We start from the raw sequence: 15,988 nt of genomic DNA on the forward strand, positions 1-15,988 counted from the left end.
TACCTCATAAAGATTTCCACTCTTACTGCTTACCTTGTTTAGGCCCAGACCACGACGTAGCAGCTTGTCTAGCCTGTGCTTCTTTTAACCGACGGACGCTTAGACGTCGGTCAGAATTTGCAGAACAGTTTTTCGGCTCTGAATTTGCTTATATCATGCCGCCGGACCCTCCGACTTCACAAATTACCAAAAACGCGAGGGAAAAGGACCGACACTCGCGGTCCGGTTTCGCCGAAACCGCGGTTAAGCCAACCGCGAAGTGTCTCGGTTTCGCTGAAACCGAGCAAGCGGTTCTTCCCCAGCAAAACATGCCTTCTACCGAGGCCTCTTCTAGCCTGGTGGAATCGGCTTCTGAAATCCAACCTTCTGTTGCGGTTTCTCAGGAATTATCGGACACTATTCCCTTGGATATTTCAACCCCTGCACGTGGAGCTGCTAGGCCTCCTGCAGCCATGTCTATTAAGGCCTTTGCCAGGGCTAAAGCAGCTAAAGCTTCAAAAACGGTGCCTGTTAAACCCCCCTCTCACAGGCCCAGCACCAGTTCCCGTATGCTTTCTTTGGCTGAGGATCTAATTTATTTAATTCGTGGCTCCCAGCCTCATCCAGACAGGGCCTCTCATCCACCTCCAGAGAAGAGGCCTAGAGCAGAGCCCCCTGAACAAGTATCCACAGATGACTCCTCTGATGACTCAGAACATACAGACCCTCCTGAGGCTCCTTATTCCCCTTACGAAGACTCTGATGCTGAAGAGTCCATTCCTTCAGCCTCTCCACCTGAGGAATTTTCCTTTGGGGAAACCTTGCATGCTATGAGGGAACAATTTCAGTGGCAGGGCCAAGATTTCTCAGACTCCAGAAAAAGGCTTAGAACCTTTCTACATTTGCCACAGCATAGGCCTTTAGCTATACCTCCAGTACTTTCTGTTGTAGATGATGCATTTAATGATGCTTGCACTGCTCCTGATTCATTACCTCCGGCCCCTGCTAAGCCCGATAGGTTCTACAGGGTCCCGGACACTCATCACCATTTATACAAGGCTCCTTTTGCAGATCCAGAGACCATCTCCCAGGGTCCTAAGGCTGTAGCAACTACATCTGCTAAAAACCCCCTCCCCTCTGAAAGGGAATCCAGATCCTTAGAGAGATGGGGTAAAAAAGTTTACACTTCTGCTACTTTGTCAGCTAGAGCTTTGAACTGCCAATTCCATATGATTCAATATCAAGAGTTTATGCTTGACCAGTTAACTAAAAAGCTGTCCTCTGAAGAATCTCTAGATAAAAAATATGTTCAGGAAATGGTACATAACATACAGCAGGTTAGTAACCATTCTTTAAAATGTGGCTATGATACACTGGAGGCTTCCTTTAGATCAGCCATGACTGGCACAGTTATCCGGAGACATGCATGGTTGAAAGAGCAGGCATTACCAGACCATGTCAAATCTAAGCTTTTGGATGCACCCATGGACAAGGTCAATTTATTTGGTTCCCTGCACAGCAGGTACTAAAGAAGATGGAAGAGAAGGCGAAATCTGTACAAACAGTGAAAGATTTCTTACAGGTTCAACCTCCAAGGTTTAGCAGGAACTGGCCCTCCAAAAATTGGTCCTTTCCAGACTCCTCTAAGACACAGAGAGGCAGGAATAGGCGTTCAAGAGGCAGAAACCAATCCAGGGGTGCCTACAGGGAACGCCAGTGGCAAGGTAACAACCAGCGAGGCACGGACGCAGCCACCACCACTACAACACCACAATCACAGTGACTTGGATGTGGCACCGCCGACCAGGGAACAACTGGAAGCACCCTTAGGCCGAAAGCTAACCTTATTTTCAAAAAACTGGCATTACATCACAAGGGAAAAATGGATTTTGAAAACTATAGACCAAGGTTACAGGTTCCATTTCCATACTCTACCAGGAAAGAGAGGAATGCCAAACCTACCACCTACTCAAAGGGCAGAAGCTCTAGAGCAAATATCTCAATTATTAAGAATGAGAGCTGTGGAAAAGGTACCATCTATGGAGCAAGGAAAGGGAATTTACTCCAGACTCTTCCTGGTACCAAGAAAAGAGAACAAATGGAGGCCTCTTCTCGACCTGTCCGCTTTAAACACATTCCTCATTGTTCCAAAATTCAAAATGCTGACCCTACAGCAGCTTCTTCCCATGCTGGGCAAGGAGTCTTGGCTGGTAACTCTAGATCTCAAGGAGGCATACCTGCACGTCCCCATATGACCAATTTGCAGAAGATACCTCAGATTTCTTGCAGGATCAGAGCATTATCAATTCTCAGCATTGCCCTTTGGCTTATCTACTTGGCCCAGAGTGTTCACGAAATGCCTGGCATCAGTAATTGCTCATTGCAGACTTCAGGGGATCCAAATTTATCCCTACCTGGACGACTGCCTGATTCAAGCGGACAACAAAAGCAAACTAACAGAAGACTTACAAAGAGTCATTTACCTACTGCAAGCCCTGGGATATACAGTCAATATAAAAAAGTCAAGGCTGACTCCATCCCAAAGAATAACTTTTCTGAGTGCAGAGCTGGACACATCAAAACAAATGGCATTCCTGACTGCAGAAAAGCAAGAGCAACTACCTCTCTACTTCTTGGCATTAACAAAGCAGAACCATCTAACTGCAAGAAAAGTACTGCAAGCCCTAGGCTTCATGGCATCCTGCATAATTCTGGTCCCTCATGCCAGACTGCATATGAGAAAGCTACAGTGGTACCTAAAGAATTTGTGGTCCCAACACAAGCACAGCCTAGAAACCAAAATTCCAATAATCCCATGCCTAAACAAGAGTTCCTATGGTGGGCTCAGGCCTGTCAATCAAACAAAGGATTGCCCTTCTGCAACAGTCAACCAAGCCAAACCATCACGACAGATGCCTCAGACCTCAGTTGGGGGGCACACATGCTGGACAAGTGCATACAAGGCTTATGGACTCAAGACCAGCTGCGCCTGCACATAAATCTAAAGGAAATGCTGGCAGTAAAACTGGCAATCCAGTCATTCCGACAATTTCTCCAAGAAGGTCAGTTGATAAGGACAGACAACACCACAGTTATGTGGTACATCAACAAACAGGGAGGCACACATTCATATCCTCTATGCCGCCTGGCACTGGACCTATGGGATGTGGCTCTGAGCTACAACATTCAGTTACAAGCAATCTTTGTACCGGGAAAAGAAAACATTCTGGCAGACATTTTAAGCAGAACTACCACAGATGCCCACGAATGGATGCTGCATCCGGACATCTTCAAAGCCATCACAAGAGAATGGGGATTACCACATATAGACTTATTTGCATCCCCACTCAATCACCAGCTAAAGAAATTCTGCACAAGGACGTACCACCCACTTGCTTGGAAGGTGGACTCCCTATCTTTCAGTTGGAAAACCTGACAGCTTATGCATTCCCACCACTTCCTTTGATGCACAAGGTGCTTTTGAAGATCAAAGAGGAACGTCCAAGGATCATTCTGATAGCTCCAGACTGGCCAAGACAACATTGGTACCCATTGCTGAGGAGCATGTCTCGAGAACAAATATGGACACTGCCCCTGATTCCATTGCTGTTAACACAGAACAACTACAACATCCTGCATCCAAACCTGAAAACTCTGCAGCTAACTGCCTGGAACATTACATAAGGGCAATTAACCCAGATTTATCCCAAAGGGTTAAAGACATAATCCTTGAGGCTCGTAGACCTTCAACAAGAAAGAATTATGCAGCAAAATGGAAAGGATATCTCATTTGGAGTACTGCAAAAGGAGAAGATGTGGCACTAGTAAACATAGCCAACATACTGGAGTACTTGGCAGAGCTCTTCCATGCAGGCCTGTCCTATTCTTCCATCAAGATACATGCATCAGCTATTTCAGCAGAATACAGCTTGGATCCTCCTGTCTTCTCTCATCCTCTGCTCAGACAGTTTCTGAGAGGAATTAAAAATGTAAAACCTCCCAGGAAACCACCATTGCCAGCATGGGACTTGAACTTTGTGTTAGAAAAATTAACACTTCCCCCTTTCGAACCAGCAGCAACAGCAGAATTACAATACTTATCCTGGAAGACTGCTTTCCTACTGGCAATCACCTCAGCAAGAAGGGTCTCTGAACTACAGGCATTAATGGCAGTGCAACCCTTCCTGATCTTCCGTCAAGATAGAGTGTCCATGAGAACAAATCCCACATTTATGCCTAAGGTGGTATCCAGAGTGTCTTTAAATCAGGCTATCCACCTACCTACATTCTTCCCCAACCCACAGAACAGGGGAGAAAGACTGTTGCATAACTTGGATGTACATAGGCAATTACGCTACTACCTGGACAGGACCAAGTCCAATAGAAAAACTGACCAGCTTCTGGTAGCATATGCAACAGGAAAGGAAGGAAAACCTATTTCAAAACAGACAATCTTCAAATGGATAGGAAATTGCATTAGATTTTGTTACTCCTACCATGGAAAGAAAACTCCAGAGAACATCAGACCTCACTCCACAAGGGCTACAGCCACTACCACAGCTTTCTTACGAGGAGTGGCTACCAAGGACATTATAGAGGCTGCTACTTGGACCTCCGTGCATACATTTGCCAAGCATTACAATTTACCTTTATACTCTAGATCCCGAGCAGGTTTTGCCACTGCTGTTTTGCAAGGGATCCTAACTACACCATAATCTCTACTTTTTTCCTCCTCCCTAGTTTAGCTATGGTATTCTACCCATTTAAGGACTGCAGATGCATCGTTGAAGGACATAGTACAGTTTTGTACCTACCATAAATGTAGATGTCCGATAGGAATGCATCTGCAGTCAGGATTACCCACCCACCTTCCCCTCTGTGGTACTCCTAGGGTATTTGCCATTCTTCAGCTAGCTTGGGGGGGATCTATTATGGTGTATTTGTTTGTATATATGTACATACATGCTTATTTTATGTGTTTGCTCTCTACTATTTGGAAACATTGGCATTTATCCAAATTTAGCCATCAAAGAGGGCACCTGGCATCTGGGGCAAGAAACACTGAGGAAGATGGCGTCGGCTGATGGCTTTATACCCGAAAAACTGCAGCTATGACGTCAGGTGAAGTGCGACACCAGCCGAAGCCAGACCCAGACTTTGGAATCCGGCCGACCGAAGGGCTGCCTGACGACAGGACTACCCATTTGTAAGGACTGCAGATGCATTCCTATCGGACATATACATTTATGGTAGGTACAAAACTGTACTTTCTCCTGCCGTCAGGTGGGTCCTCGGTCGGCCGAATTCCAAAGTCTAGGTTCGGCGTCAGTTGTAGTCGCTTCTTCCCTGACGTCAGTGCGACAGGGGTATAAAAGAACCAGCCGACGCCATTTTCTTCAGTCTTTTTTGCCGCGCGGTTCCCGAAGCAGAAGCAGTTCGCAAGTGCCGGTCGGCCAGCTCCTGAAATTACAAAAATTTTGAAACCGAAGTCTTCTTTAAAGCTAAGTACCCCGTTGGGGAAACTTTTCTTGCCTCAGACCGATGTCAGACAAAGTTAACAATTGTATTTCTTGTGGGAAGCATATACCGCATAAGGATTTCCATTCCCTCTGTATACCTTGTTTAGGCCCAGACCACGACGTCTCGGGCTGTCACTTTTGTGCTACTTTCAATAAACGCACTATTAAGCATCGGGCAGAGTTCGCCCAGCACTACTTTGGGAAAGCTTATAACTATATAATGTCGTTGGAGACTCCGACTCCTGTTTTGTCCAAAAAACACAAGGACAAGGACCGACACGCGAGATCCGCGGGCTCCACCGACACCACGTCAAAACCGACTACACGTGGTCCGGTTCTCAGAGAGGTGCCTACGCAGCCCCTGACTACCGGCGACGCTTCTCTGGTGGTGTCCTCTGTAACCGAGGCCGTAGGTTCCTCGGCCCACACCCCGACTACAGATACCCAAAGCCACTGTTAGTGTTGAGCCTCATAATGTGGACAGGTCTACCTCCTCCCATGGTGTCTTCAGGCCTTCCTCTTCCTTTTCCATCAAGGCCTTTACTAAGTCTAAATCAGCCATGCACTCCAAGAGACCTGCTGCACTGGGCCCATCTCCAGGGCCCATGACTAAAAAGCAAATGCTTAAAATGGCTGAGGATTTAATTACTCTTATCAGGGGTTCCCAACCCCCACTGGACAAAAGACCCAGAGTGGAGGAAGAATCACCGTCTTCTGATCATTGCTCCATTATTTCAGAGCATTCTGATCAGGAGGAACATTCTTACTCCCCTTTTGAAGACTCCGATGCAGAGGAGTCCATTTCTTCTGTATCCCCCCCAGAGGATTACTCATTCGGGGAAACCTTGCATACCTTGAGGGAACACTTCCACTGGGAAGGCCAAGATTATTCAGATTCCAAGAAAAGGCTTAGGGAATTTCTTTTGCTACCTCAGCACAGGCCTCTGGCGATACCTCCTGTCTTGGACATACTTGATGATGTTTACTCGGAGGCCTGCCTTAATCAGGATTCATTGCCTCCAGCCCCAGTCAAGCCTGATAGGTACTACAGAGTTCCTAACTCATACCAATTTCTTTACAAAAGCCATACTGCTGACCCTGAAACCATTTCTCATGGCCCCAAGGGAATGAAGGCCTCTACTGCTAAAAATCCATTACCTTCCGAGAGAGATTCTAGATCCTTAGAAAGGTGGGGGGAAAAAGGTATATACCTCGGCTACCCTAGCCATGAGGGCTTTAAACTGTCAGTTCCATATGCTTAAATATCAACAGTTTCTGTTATCACAATTGAAAAGTAAAATGTCACAACCTGAACAACCAGATTTGAAGGAGTTGCAGGATATGATGCATAGTGCAGAACAAGTGGGTAAGCACACCTTACAATGTGGTTATGATGCTCTAGAGGCCTCAAGTAGAGCTGCTGTTACAGGATCAGTCATACGTAGACATGCCTGGCTTAGGGAACAAACCTTGCCTGATCATGTCAAAGCTAAATTACTAGATGCTCCTCTACAAAAGGATGTATTATTTGGTGCTAATGCTGAGGAGGTATTAAGGAAAATGGAAGAAAAAGCTAAATCTATGCAAACTGTTAAAGATTTTCTACAGGTACAACCACCACATTTTAGTAGAAATTGGCCTTCAAAAAATTGGTCCTTTCCAGCCACGGACAGACCCCAAAGAGGTAGATACAGGCGCCCAAGGGGCAGAGGACAATCACAAGGATCGTATAGAGGCAGACAGTGGCAACCTCCAACACCAAGAGGTGGAGAAGATAGTTCACAACAATACAGGAAGCAAACCCAATGACTTTCCCCTTTGCATGCCAAACAAGGCTCAAATGGCAGCACCCTTAGGAGGAAAGCTGGCATTATTTTCAAAAAATTGGCATATTGTCACAAAAGACAAATGGATCCTGGACATTATAAACAGAGGCTACAGATTTCATTTTCACACCCTTCCAAAAATGAGAGGCATGCCGAACCTGCCACACAATCAAAGGGCAGAGGCTCAAATACAAATTTCAAAGCTCATGGGCATGAAAGCTATTCAAGAGGTACCTACTCACGAACAAGGTCAACGTTTTTATTCCAGACTATTCCTGGTGCCAAGGAAGGGAACAGATTGGAGACCCATTTTGGACTTATCCATCCTAAACACATTTCTACTCATACCAAAATTCAAGATGCTCACTTTACAGCAGCTTCTTCCCATGCTGAGCAAGGGGTCTTGGCTGGTATCATTGGACCTCAAGGAGGCATACCTGCATGTCCCAATCAGACAAAGCTGCAGAAGATACCTCAGATTTCTTGCAGGTTCAGTCCACTGTCAATTCTCTGCATTGCCCTTTGGCTTATCTACTGCGCCCAGAGTATTCACAAAATGCCTGGCATCAGTAATTGCCCACTGCAGTCTTCAAGGGATACAAATATACCTTTATTTGGACGACTGCCTGATCCAAGCGGACAGCAAACACATACTTCTGGAACATCTGGCTTATGTAACACGGTTATTGAATTCTCTGGGATACACAGTCAACAAAGAGAAATCCAGGCTAACGCCATGTCAGAAAATAATTTTCCTGGGTGCCAACTTGGACACAAACACCCAGATGGCCTATCTTAAGCCAGAGAAGTAGGGGCAACTAACTCAATACTTCAAAACACTAGCAAATTGCACCAGGCTTACTGCAAGGAAAATCCTGCAGGCTCTGGGATTCATGGCATCTTGTATTCTACTCATCCCATGTGCAAAGTTGCATATGAGGAAACTTCAATGGTACCTAAAAAACTATGGTCTCAACACAGTCACAGTTTGGAAACAATAATACCACTAATTCTATGTTTGCAAAAGGAATTTCTATGGTGGGCTCAAGCATGCCAAACAAGCACAGGTCTACCATTCTGCAAGCCTCAAGCAAATCAAGTCATCACAACAGACGCCTCAGACTACGCCTGGGGGGCGCACATGACAGACCGGTGCATTCAGGGCAAATGGTCCCAAAAGGAAAAGCACCTTCACATCAATCAAAAGGAGATGCTAGCAGTAATAAATGCTATTATAGCTTTCAAAGACCTTCTGCATCCAGGTCAACTATTGATAAAGACAGAGACAACACCACAGTAATGTGGTACATAAACAAGGAGGAACACATTCATACCCCCTATGCAGGCTGGCCATGTCACTTTGGAACATGGCTCTGGAGTTGCACATCGAGCTTCAAGCACAGTACTTGCCAGGCATGGAAAACACGCTAGCAGACAACCTAAGAAGAAATATGACAGATCCACACGAATGGAAGTTGAATCCTCAAGTTTTTGCAGAGATAATCCAAGCGTGGGGAAGGCCAGACATAGATCTCTTTGCCTCCCACAAAAATCACAAATTAACAAAATTCTGCTCGAGGACATTTCATCCAAAGGCCTGGAGAGTGGATGCTCTGTCTTTCAGTTGGACAGCACTGACAGTTTACGCCTTCCCACCTCTTCCTCTACTGCCCAAAGTGCTTTTAAAAGCAAGATCAGACAGACCAAAGATGATTCTGATTGCTCCAGACTGGCCAAGACAACACTGGTACCCGCTCCTGAGGAGCCTGACGCATTCTCCTCCATGGACCTTACCTCTAATGCCTCTTCTTCTGACTCAGCACAGCTACAAAACTCTTCACGGTCAGCTGAAAACACTCAATCTGGCCGCATGGAAGATTCCTTAACATCACAACAGACCCTACTCTCCAAGGAGGTGCAGGATGTCATTTTGCAGGTCAGAAGGACGTCTACTAGAAAAGCTTACTCCGCAAAATGGAAAGGGTTTTGTGCTTGGAATGAGAAAAAGGGCCAGGATCCTGGAAAACTGAATTTGCCTCAAATATTACAGTATCTAGCTGAGCTGCTAAGCAGTGGACTTTCATTCTCCTCCATCAAAATCCATGCATCAGCCATTTCTGCAGAATACAACACTGATCCGCCTTTATTCTCTCATCCACTCTTAAGACAGTTCCTCAGAGGGGCTAAGAATATAAGACCTCCAAGGAAACAACCAATTCCTGCTTGGGATCTTAATTACATTCTAGAAAAGTTAACCTTGCCTCCTGTTGAGCCAGCTGCCTCAGCAGATTTGCAATATTTGTCCTGGAAAACAGCTTTCCTTCTGGCTATTACCTCAGCTTGTAGGGTCTCGGAACTACAATCCCTCATGGCTGTGCAGCCCTTTATCATCTTCCATCAGGACAGAGTTTCCCTACGAACCAACCCGTCATTTATGCCTAAGGTGGTATCCAGGGTAGCTTTAAATCAGGCCATACACTTACCTACCTTTTACCCTAACCTTCAAAACAAAGGGGAAAGGCTGCTTCATTCCTTGGACAACCACAGACAGCTGCGTTACTATTTGGACAGAACAAAGCCTTTCAGAAAATCTGAACAACTCTTTGTGTCCTACGCTGCAGGAGCTCAAGGGAAGCCAATTTCCAAACAGACAATTTCAAAATGGATAGGCCACTGCATACGTTTTTGTTACTCTTTTCATGGTAAATCTGTACCTGCAGGCATCAGACCCCACTCCACAAGGGCCACAGCTACCTCTGCAGCCTTCCTCAGAGGAGTTTCTACCAAAGATATTTTGGAAGCAGCCACTTGGAGTTCTGTGCATACCTTCACTAAACACTACCACCTACCTTTATACTCCAAAACTAGAGCAGGCTTTGCCACTGCAGTTTTGCAGGGCATTCTGGCTCCTCCCAGTTCCACCTAGTGCCTACCACCCCTTGCGTAGCTTTGGGATTCTACCCATCTGTAATGTAGATGTTCGCGTGCTAATACAGCTGCAGTCCAGGTTTCCCTCCCTCCTTCCCCTCTTGAGACAGGCCTAGTGGCTACACCTCCTCATACAACCTGTTTGGGGTTATTCTTTTATGATGTATTTGCTTGCAACTACTGTTTTTTGACTATTTTGCATTGCATTTTATATATATATATATATATATATATATCTAAAATTAGGTATTGCCTTCCTTCTGGGGGCACCTGACATCTGGGGCAAGAAAGACTGAAGAAAATGGCGACGGCTGGTTCTTTTATACCCCTGTCGCACTGACGTCAGGGAAGAAGCGACTACAACCGACGCCGGACCTAGACTTTGGAATTCGGCCGACCGAGGACCTGTCTGACGGCAGGAGAACCCAGCTGTAATGACTGCAGCTGTATTAGCACTCGAACATCTACATTTATGGTAGGTACAAAACTGTACTTTTCTTATTAGTTAATTTTATTGTATTGTTTATGTGTGTATCGGAAGTTTAGGTTGTTGTCAACTATGTTTTTTGTCTACACTTTTCAGGGAGGGGCTAATTTAAGTGACAGATAAGGTCACTTTAATAAGTACATTTATGGCATTCTTAATGTGGATCACTGTTGTAGTTGCTGTATGGATTTCTACCACACCAAGCATTTGGCTTGACTTCTAGATTCTTACTCCTATCCCCTTACCAGCTGAACAGATGCCCAGTTCCCTAGGACATTATCACATTTCCAGTTTAAAGATGATCTCCACCAACTCTTGTTTTTTTTTCTTCTTGCTGCAGTATGGGTAGCATCATCACTTTGGCCTGTATGCCAGAGCTAACAAATAAGTACCTTTTAGGGAACCTTTTTTCTTTTTATGTAGATACTGTTCATTATATGGTAGGTTAGGGGTCAGGCATTGTGCGTGTTGAAAGAGTATATCCACCCAGGAAACGTGTTTGTATAATGGGCAGATTCCCCTGTGAAGAGTTTCATAACCTACAGTGTCTTCTGTCTGGGACCTAATCACTATGTTAACCTCCTGTTGTATCTGAATATATTTTAACAAGAAGACCCTGAGATGAGAGAGTTTTCACTCCAGTCCTACACAAACAAGAAAAAGCTAGTCATGTCCAGCAGGCTGCTGTGTGTTCTGGCATGCAGCAGTCACCCTCTTTAGATATCTTGCTGAAGGAAAAGCAGTATGTGGAGAAGTGCCCTTCCGGGAGGGAAATATAGGAAATGGGGTATACCCCATTAACCCTCATGAGCGTCCCTAGATCTGAGGACATTTGATCAGAAGAGGGATTTTTCTCAGCCCACTGCTTCTCTTTACTGCAACTATTGAGCACCATGTCACTGTTGTTCAGAGGCCATCATGCCTTCCAGAACTAGCACTCCTGGGAAGAATAATGTGTTTCTACTGTTTGGATGCTAGGCCTCTGTATTGTTGTGTACAACTCTTATTTTGTGGTAATCTTGGGATGATAATATCCTTAGTTCTAGAGTATTAGGACATCTGTAAATGTAAAGTGGAGACCCAGGACTCCTTACCATATGCCCAGGCATCAGAGGCAGCCACTACTTCTAAATAGGGGCTCCAGTTGTCACCTGTATAGATACATGCCACTACCTGCAGCTTGAGAAACAGGCAAGTCCTCCTGTCCACCTCCACACAAGCTCCCTCACATGGCTGATTGAAGATGGCTAAGGACTTCATGACTTTGTCCGGACTGGATCAGTTGTCACTATTTTGGGCTCCATTCTCAGAAGAGGAAAATGGAACCTTCCTTACTGGGGAATAGTTTTTTCTCTGATTCAGAGAAAGGTCATGCCCACAGTCCTCCAGATGTTTTCCCCTTTAGGTTGTGACACTTGACAATCTGCATCTGCCCCAGGGGACATCATACAAAAAAGGCATATGCAAATAATCATTTAATGAGGAAACATCTCAAGAGGGCATATCTTAAAAGAGATGCTGTAAGTGATTTGTACAATTGGGATTTTTATTTCGCCCTGGAAACTGGGAGTCGACCTCATTACAGACAACACCACGATGATGTGATATGCAAACAGGGAGGAGCCACTCATATTGAGTTTCAGGCCAACTGTGCAAGCTTCAGACAGTTCATTAGCATTAGGTATGTGAAAGTGCCTCTTCCATCCCATGCCTACAGAACTCCCTGGCAGATCAATTGTACAGTACAGAAGTGCTGCTCAGAAATGGATGCTGGGTGTACTTGTACTTCTAGGATTGGTCCACAGGTGGGGGTTCATCTGAAACTAGAAGTAGAACTTTTGGCTTTTAGAGAAACAAACTGCTGAAGAAAAATAGCTGCACACAAGGGTGCTTGGGCAATGAACTCCTTCAGTAGGGTTGGTCTGTTTCTGTGCACTTGTCAAGCCCCATACTCTCCAGGCTGTTCCAAAAATGGAGGACAGGCCATAGATTCCCTTAATAGCACTCTTTTGGCAAAGTCTGTATTGGTTCTCCCTTCTGGTGAAAATGGCAAAGGAGAAATCCTTCAATGTTCCTCTGTATGTGAACCTCTTGCAAACACACTGACAGCATGAACAATGCAATTCTAATAACCTTTAGGCACATATTTGCAGAGGCTGTGCTTGGCATCTGCTGAATTGCTGGGCATCTACTTTCAGAGGATTTAAGGAAACATCATGAAGGAAGCCAGCTGCAAGGAAAATTGAACATAGCTAAATGGAAGAGGATGGCATTTGAAATAGCAGAGAAGGAGCTAAGACCCCAGTTCAGTGGCAATGTTGATTCTGCAGTATTTTGTCAGACTTTTAAATATCGGGGCTAGTTTATGCCACAGTGAAAGTGCATTTATCATCCATTTTGGTTTGTATGCCAGTGCATCCATCGGACCACATTAGTATCGGTTAAGTAATTCCTTAAGTGGTTGCTACATCTGAGACCAGCTAGGAAGGCTGTGATACCAAAATGGGACTTGAACTTTCTGTTGGAACAAATGACACACTCCCTTTGAACCAGCTTCTTTCAACACTCCTTAACATTTTGGCTTGGAAGACTGTTTTGCTAAAGGTTGCATCAGCAGGGAAGTATTTCAGTTATAGGCACTGATATACAAATAATTTCTGATGTCAGGGTAAATGCAAATCATATTTTATGCCTAAGGTATCCACAAAGGTAAATCTGTACCAGACTGTACAGTTGCCAGTGTTTTTCTCTAATCCAAAAAAACGAGAAGGAAAGAATATTTTATTCCTTAGATGTGCATAAGTAACTGAGAAAATGTCTAGATAGAAAAAAAAGTCTTGAGAAAAAAATGATCTGCTCTGTGTGCCCTTTTCACCTAACAGGAAAGGGAAAAACACTCTCTAAACAGCTCGGGCATTGCATCCAGATGCAGGGTAGGCTTTGCCATGGCAATCTGCAGTCTATACATTCACATTAAACAACCACCTTACAGCTAATTCCTTCCAGGAATCTCCCTAGTGATTATGACTACTGCAGTGGTGATCATACTGCAGTATGTGCTGTTATGGTAAGTGCCTTGTATAATTATACTATGTTCTTTGTGTGGGTCACTGTTACAGCAGTATTTTCCCATCCACTATTTCCTTATGTGGGCCTTCTAGGACTGGGGTAGGTACCAGTTCACCCCCAAAACTCTCCATGCCTACTTAAACTAGAGTCCGTAATCTTTTCTTGCCCATGTAGTTTGGAGATTGTGCCTGGATTTCAGAATTTTTCTTGCCTTTGTCGCAAGATACACTGAGGTGGGTTGCAACAGGACTTTCTTGGTTGCTAGAAGTTTGCTGGGAGCAGCTTGGGATGTCCTAACCATAGTTTCTTGGGCAAGAAAGAACTAAACATGGCATGGATGGATGTCCCCTTTATAATGGAAATATGCTGACATCCCTGGAGAGGTGCAGCTGTCTGGAAATGAAGTCAGAAGTTAATCCTTTTGTGGCAAAAGTATCACTGTTGGTATTATGGTTTCAACCTTGATACTGTTCAAACATTTAGTTTATTGTAAGCTCCTTTTATACAAATGTACTAAAGACTTGTGTTGTCATGCCAACTCTGTACAGATAGGTTTTAGGCATTGTATTTATTGCCCACAATTCGGGCATCTGTTTCTAATGAAACCAGTTATTTTGCAACTTGGCAGACTGTGCTTTGATATGACTGTTTATCCTACATGTAAGAAGCAGTATATCAGTCACACTTTCTTCTGTTAAGAACTTAAATGCACATCAGTGCTTTTTTGGCCATGGCTTCTTTCCATTTGCAAAAAAGACCACTTGTCTGAGGTAGTGACAACCAATTAATCCTTTAATGTTTTGAACATGTGCATATATCCCTTCCAAAAAGTGAGTGAAAGGGTCACACATTCCAGAAACCAGATGAAATGCAACTTGCCAGCCTCAAACATTTTGATAACTGTTTAGGTTTATTGATAGCCATTACATTGCTATGTTTGTGTCTTTCGGCTTTTCCCGGTTAGGGGTCGCCTCAACAGAATTCCGGTCCGCTAAAGATTGGTAGTGGATTTTTGTGTACCAGGTTACCAGCCCTGACGCACAATCTTCAACGAAGGCACGTCCCATTCACGTATGCCTCCACACAGAAGACACTCTGAGAATCGAACGGGACAACGTCTTGCTATGAGGCGATAATGCTACTGCAGCAACACCACCGCAGCGCTTTTGAAATAGTGTGGCATTTTCACTTAAAAAGAACAAATGAATTACTTTGCTATTCAGATATAAACACTACTTTGGTTGTGCAATTTAGATACAAAGATAAACGTATCTTAATTTTGAATGTGTACTCTTTTTTTCAGTCTGAACCTCTTAAATGCTTGAAAACATCTCATTTTTGGAAGCAAATCTAGATTTATTTAGTTGTATGTTCATGATTTGCATTTGCCTAGTATGTTCAAGATTTTGATGCATTTTGAATTTGGGCCTAAAAAGAAAGTGCTCATTTGTTAATTAAATTTAACCATTGCTTTCTGTAGTTTGTAATGGATAAAAAAGTGAGATAGCTAAATTATGAAGCTGTAATACGAAACCAAACCATTAACAGTATTACTGTTTAGTGTCTGAGAGTGCAATGCATTAATATGGTAGTATTTAAAACTGAGCACCCACATTGATGGATTCTTGATTAGGATCAACTCACTCTGGCAAATAAATTAAAAACAAAACAAAAAAAAGCTACAAATCTGCTTGGTGCTGTTATTAACCTGTAAGTTTCTGGCACTCTGTTTACTATTTTTGTTGGACTTAACTTCCCCAGGCCATAAAACTGCTTCATCTTCCCATAGTACCTTCACCTTTCTTTATTTACTCAGATGTTCAACAAACACGCAGTCTTACTGGCACTTGGGTAGTAGTGCCCTACTACTCTCTCTTGCATTCTACCAAAGCTGAGAAGCTCCTTCCATTGCCTGTCTGTGGGTGTGATAGATGAGTCACCTGGGTGCAGGGACTGCCTTTCAGACCCACAGACTGAACCCTTTCTATTTTCTAGTGCCGCAGAGAATATCTGAGAAGACTGCTCCTTCATCTGGATGCTTCAGCTGCTGATCTCAATTAAGAAACCGTTTGGATTCTTATGTCCTCCCTCTGCTTTTTCTTTCAGTGCTTGAATAGTGTATTCTGCTGCTTTAATTGTTTTTTATTGTAAATTTTGTGTGCGTGCCTGCTTATGCCTTG

Source organism: Protopterus annectens, chromosome 5.part1 (genome assembly GCF_019279795.1).
Source record: "Protopterus annectens isolate FY-2018-M chromosome 5.part1, PAN1.0, whole genome shotgun sequence".
NCBI lineage: Eukaryota > Metazoa > Chordata > Ceratodontiformes > Protopteridae > Protopterus > Protopterus annectens.